The sequence below is a fragment of the Loxodonta africana genome, chromosome 1, assembly GCF_030014295.1.
Source record: "Loxodonta africana isolate mLoxAfr1 chromosome 1, mLoxAfr1.hap2, whole genome shotgun sequence".
NCBI classification, from domain to species: Eukaryota; Metazoa; Chordata; class Mammalia; order Proboscidea; family Elephantidae; genus Loxodonta; species Loxodonta africana.
The window spans coordinates 47,697,935-47,703,934 of NC_087342.1; positions in this window are offsets into that span (position 1 = coordinate 47,697,935).

The window sequence follows — 6,000 nt, forward strand, 5'->3', positions numbered from 1 at the left end:
GGCTGACAGGTAGTCTGTGTGACCTGCTGGCTGACAGGTAGTCTGTGTTACCTACTGGCCAACAGATAGTCTGTGTTGACCTGCTGGCCAAGAGGTAGTCAGTGTTACCTGCTGGCTGACAGCTAATCTGTGTTACTGCTGGCTGGTAGATTAACTGTTAGACGTTACTGGGGGAATAGCCAGGCCCATTTCTACCAGCACGGGCAGCTGGAGTGGCTCGGGAACCTGGGCAGAATCCTATTTAAGCAAGCCTCTTGCACTTGGCTGCCTCTGCAGCGACTGCCTGGAACAGAGTGGAAAGTTACCAAAGTACATGACCATTGTCGGAGCCTTGGAACGGGAAACTTTGCGGAGCTTGCAATACAGGGCTGGTCTCTTCCAAGGCCAGCGGAGCGGGACCTGAGGGCATGAGGGGCCAAGGTGGGTCGTGGTAATTCTCAGTCCGTTTTTAGCAATGGCGGAAGCTGAGCGTTATCTGCAAACAACTCCTAAGAAGTCCACTTTGCCTTTTCCTCCTCCCCAACCAGTTAGAAGAGATTGGGTTACTCAGATGGCAGTGGGGGCTTGACAGGGCAGTGACCCTCCCCCCAGGCGGGAGGAGGAGGGCAGGGAGGTGGCAAGTCCCCTGTTCAGGGGAATCTGTTCCTTGTAAAGCAATGAATGGGCAAAGCCCTGTGTCCCCTGAATAGGGAATGGTTCTCAAAGAGCAGCACTGGAAAAAGTTGGTCTCAGGGGAGGGGATAATGCTTAAAATGTGATGATTGTACAGTGCCTCCAGAGTCAGGTTACAGCAAGGGGAGAGCATTGGTGTCCTGGCCAGAAGCCTTCCCAGGCTGCTCTGTTGGGGCCCACTGTCTGCTCCTCCCCAGCCCCAACCAGCTGCCATTGAGGTGACACCAGCTCATGGTGACCCCGTGTGTGTCACAATAGAACTATGCCTCATAGGGTTTTCAGTGGCTGATTTTTCAGAAGTAGATTGCCAGGCTTTTCTTCTGAGGAACCTCTGGGTGGACTCAAACATCCAAACTCTGTTAGCAGCCACAAAGATATTAACTGTTTGTACTACCCAGGGGCTTCTTCCCAACCTCAGGAGACTGGTTTCGATGAGATACCAATGAGGGGTCCTGATGTATTGAATAAGATATCCAAGAAATTCAGAGATGATTGTAATTAAACAAGCACCTCAGAAGAGACCAGACCTCAAGTCTCCTGTCACCAGCCAAATGGATGGTACCGTTTTCCTGACTGGAACTTGTGTCTGATCAATGGAGAGCAAGAGACAGCCCCTTTGGGGGTGGTGACAGGAAAGACACGGGGTCCAAACTCTCTACACTCCCTCCAACCAACCCAAAGCACAGGCCCCTAGGCCAGGGTATCTTGGGAGGTGTCGAGGCCATGAAAGATGGAATTCATAAAAAAAGTGCTACCTGTTATATTAAACAAGTCAGATGGGGAGCCAGTGCAGACCTAGCTGCCATGTGGTAGATCAGAGGAGCCTTGGATGTATAAACTGCCCCAGGACCATGGTTCTGTGCAGACTCTCACCCTGAGGGCGTCCATTCCCTCCGCCCCAGGCCCAGCCAGGCTTATGCTCCAGCTCCCACCTGACAGGCACCTTTGTGCTGGGTCCCATGCTGGCTGGGCCTGGGGACAGAGCCTCTGGGTGGTGGGCAGGCCTTGGCTCTGCACAGATGATAGAGAAGTCCAGCTCTTGGGTTGTGTCCAGTTGTCCTGGAACAGGGAGCCTGGCACATGCAGAGTGGACTTTTTTTTTTGCAGGATTTATTTTGAAGCTCCAATAGTTTTTTTTTTTTTTTTATGAGCCTCATCATTAAAACTAATCATTTATAGTTGCACAACACAGTGAATGTAATTAATGTCACTGAATCATACATGTAAAAAATGACTTGGATGGCAAATGTTACGTATGTATTTTACCACAATTAAATTTTAAAAGAAAAATCTGAACAACAACAAAATGGCAAGCATTAAAATCTAAATAAAGTTTAACTTGTCTTCAAGAAAGAACAAAAAGAGAAAAAAGGAAGAATCTGTTTCTTAGCTAAAAGTCTGGTTTGGGTTTTCTCTTGTCATGCAATCAACAAAGCACAGCTAAGCCCAGGTAACCCTCCTATTGGAGCAAGATGCGAATGGTTAACAGGCTTGGCTGCTGCTAACTGGAAGGTTGTAGATACGAGTCCACCCACATGCACCTTGGAGGAAAGGCCTGGTGGTCTGCTTCCAAAAAATCAGCCACTGAAAACCCTCTGGAGCACAGTTCACCTCTGAAGCACATGGGGTCACCATGAGGTGGGTAGGTGAACTTCCTTCAGACCCTCCATGTTTACTTTTCCCATTAGGAGATCAGAAAAACAAAGCGATTACATTTTAAACTCAGCTTTACTTTCGTAGTTCTCAAACGGTAGGTCTTGCCACATTTTATTAGTGATGGAATTGAGCTTGTGGGGTGTTTTAGTTGTCCATTTCCTCCCAGGGTCCAGTTAACCCCGATCGTCTATTTATTCAGCACAACGTTTCCTGGGCCTCTCCTGTGTGCCAGGTGCTGCCTGGGCACCAAGGCCATAGCGCTGAACAAACAGATGACTTCCTTCCCCGTGGAACTTGGAGTCCAGAAGTGGTAGGCAGACAGCAAACAGAAGACGTGAGCAAAATACAGAACGTGTCCTGGTCAGCGCCAAGGAGAAAAGTAAAGCCAGGGGTGGGGACAGCGTGCAGCGTGGCCAGGAGAACCAGAGACCCTGCAGCAAGCAGTAGGAGTGCCCCATGGGTTTCTGGGAACGACAGCCATGAGAGAGGGCCCGCGAGTGGGGTCATCCCGGCAACTTAGCGACGCAGCGTGTCTGGAGTGGACAGGGGACAGGCAGGGCGGGGTGGAGGGGACCGTGTCGCAGTCACCCAGGGAGGTATGGCTGTGGCAGGGGCAGAGTGACAAAAGGTGGAGAGAGAAGGTTGGACTTCGGGGACGTTCTCAAGGAAAGCCAGCAGGGTGTGACCAATAAGGCCCTTTGGGGATCACCCAGAACACTGACTCAGAGCTCAGCTGGGACTTCGGGTGTTCGGAATTATCTTTGAAAAGAAGGCACTTTTCTGAAAAATAACCTTGGTAGAGGCTGTGTTGCCAAGGTGGCAGCTGCTTAAAAATAAATTATGCGCATAGAGTCCTCAAGCCTTTCCCTCTGCCCCCAGCAGCTCGCCACCTCTTGGAAGTGGCTACTGACGTCCGTGATCCCTGCAGACAGGCTCTCCCTATGCATCTGTGGCGGGTCACAGAGAAACACCAACCTCCCTCTCCCCTCGGTGGGGTCTGTGCCTACCCACCAGCTCATCCTTACTCAGGGCCCACCTGAGCCAGTCCTGCCTGCCTGCTCTCCAGCAGACGATGTGCCCGCAGAGGCTGCGGGAACAGCTGTGGTGGCTGGCAGTGGGACCCCTCCCTGAGAATTACTGTGGGAGGGAGCAAAAAGGCAGAGCCCCGACACCTGGTCCTTGACTAGGACGGTCCTCAAGAGAGCTAAAGCGTCGGGACTTCAGGGTGCCTGAACAAGAGCAGCTTCGACGAGTCTAATGGCCACCAAGTGGCCCTGCCTTTTTTTTTATGTAATTGTGGTAAAATATATATGACGAAGCATGTGCCATTTTAACCCTTTAAGTGTACGGTTCAGTGACGTAATTTACATTCACCATCATGCAGCCATCACCACTATTAATTTCCAGCTTCCCAAACAGAAACCCCCTAAGCAGTTACTCCCTTCCCCTCCCCATCCCTGGTCACCACTAAGCACCTTTTGTCTGCATGCATTTGCCTGCTCTAGACCTGCCCTTCATCTTTGTTGGCTGTTCCCCAGGGTGGTGAAGTGCGGTACAGAATGACATTAAACTCTGATTCTAACGTATCGATTGCCTCTTCATGCTGATAACTCCCATATAAGTTATGTGATTTGACCCTCATAGTAGTCCTGAAGTAAAGGTCATCAGTTCACTGATTTAATGATGATAAACTGAGACGCAGGAAACTCCTGACCTGCCAAAGGAAACATAGCTACTATGTGGTGATGCTGGGCTAGACCTGGAGCTACGTGACTCCAAGACCAGTGCTCTTTTACCCAAGAGGCAGCAGTCACCACCTCTGGGCTTTGAGCTAAACTGAGGCCCAAGCAAAGCTATTGGGGTCTGTCGTTTAGGCACTGCCTGCCTCCTCCCCCACCACCAACCTTCAGGAAATAACTTTAAGGTATAGCTATCACCACTGGTCTGAAGTTAGAACATCCCCATATTTGAATGGAGAACTTCAATTGAGAAGCATGCATTGAAGGATGTGCCCTCATGGGAACTTGTCCAGTTGGCAGCTTCTTGGAGGCTTACCACCGCTGGGTAAAGGGACTCCAAGCCTTTAGGCCATGGTCCACCCCACCCATCAGTCAGTGCCCCCACCCCTATTAGAGAGGTGCGGTAGGGAAACAGCCAGAGCGGGGTCTCAGGAAACCAACTGCAGCATTCAAGTCTCGGGTCTGGTGATGGTCTTGGTTCAGTCCCTCAATTTCCCCATCCATAAGGAGGGATAATAACAGCACCTACCTCACAGAATCATGAGCATTAGATGAGGTGATATGCACAAGGTGCTCTGAACAGCACCAGCCACAGAACTGGCACGACCTGAGTGTCAGAGGTGCCATGACGGCAGTCTCTGCAGAGCCGTCCCTGTAGGAATGCTGCCTCCAGTGCCCTGCCAGCCAAGTGTGCAGGGCTCCCACTAGAAACATTCATTCAACAGGTGGTGGGGATGGGCTCACGTGCAGATGGGTTCATGAAAGCGGGAAGGGGCTCGTGGGGTATCACCTTCTCCTCCCCCACAAGACATCTTCAAGGAAAGACTATTGAAACTGGATGGGCTTTTTTTTTTTTTTTTGGTTTAAAGACAATGCCAGCCTGGTTGGCTCACAGCAAAACCAGAGAGCCCCTGCTGGACAGAAGGGACAAGCAGGGACTTGAAGGTTACCGGGTCGGGGAAAACAAAAAAGACCCATTGCCGTCTAGTGATTCTGATTCATAGTGACCCTATAGGACAGAGTAGAACTGTCCCATAGGGTTCCCAAGGTTGTAATCTTTATGGAAGCAGATTGCCATATCTTTCTCCACAGAGCAGCAGCTGGTGGGTTTGAACCACTGACCTTTCAGTTGGCAGCCCAGTGCTTTAACCACTGCACTGCCAGGCCTTCTTTAGGTCAAGGAAGAAGCTCTCCAAAGGGAAGGCCCATACCCCTGACTAGCTCCCAGGCAGCACACTAGATCCACTAGAAAACAAACCAAACCAAACTAGTTGCCTTTGAGTCGATTCCAACTCATAGCAACCCTATAGGTCAGAGTTGAACCTCCCCACAGAGTTTCCAAGGAGCTCTTGAAAACTGATAGATTCGAACTGCCCAACCTTTTGGTTAGCAGCCAAGCTCTTAACCACTGTGCTACCTGGGTTCCAGATCCCCTACAGGGCCCAAAATGCCCCAGGTATTTTCCCCAGCCCCTTACCTGGCATGGGGGAGAGAAAGGAGGAAGAAGGAGCCCTGAAGACAAGCCCCCTGGGCCCAGCCTGCTCTGCATTTCCCTCTCAGGCTGGGGAAGGGTGGGATTCCAGCAGACACAGCCAGCCCAACAGCACCCTGCAAGGGAGGAGGGTACCAGAGAGCAGGCCCTTGCCTCTTCAGTCACGCCTTCCACTCAACACTGGCTTCATTGTATCCATGAGGATTCACTCCATTTGGACCTTGATCCTAATTACACTCCTTGCCCTGGGAGGTGTTGGGAGGGGACGCACTTTGAGCTCTCACACTTTCTCCATGCCAGGCGGTCATCTTAGGAAGGGTCCTCACCAGAGCCTGCTCCCTGCAGAGAAGTCTCCACGAAGGCATGGGGATGGGAAGGGCTGCCCAGCACAGACCTTACACCCCTGGGTGCAGACTAGCCCCTGCTCACTCAGCATGCTGT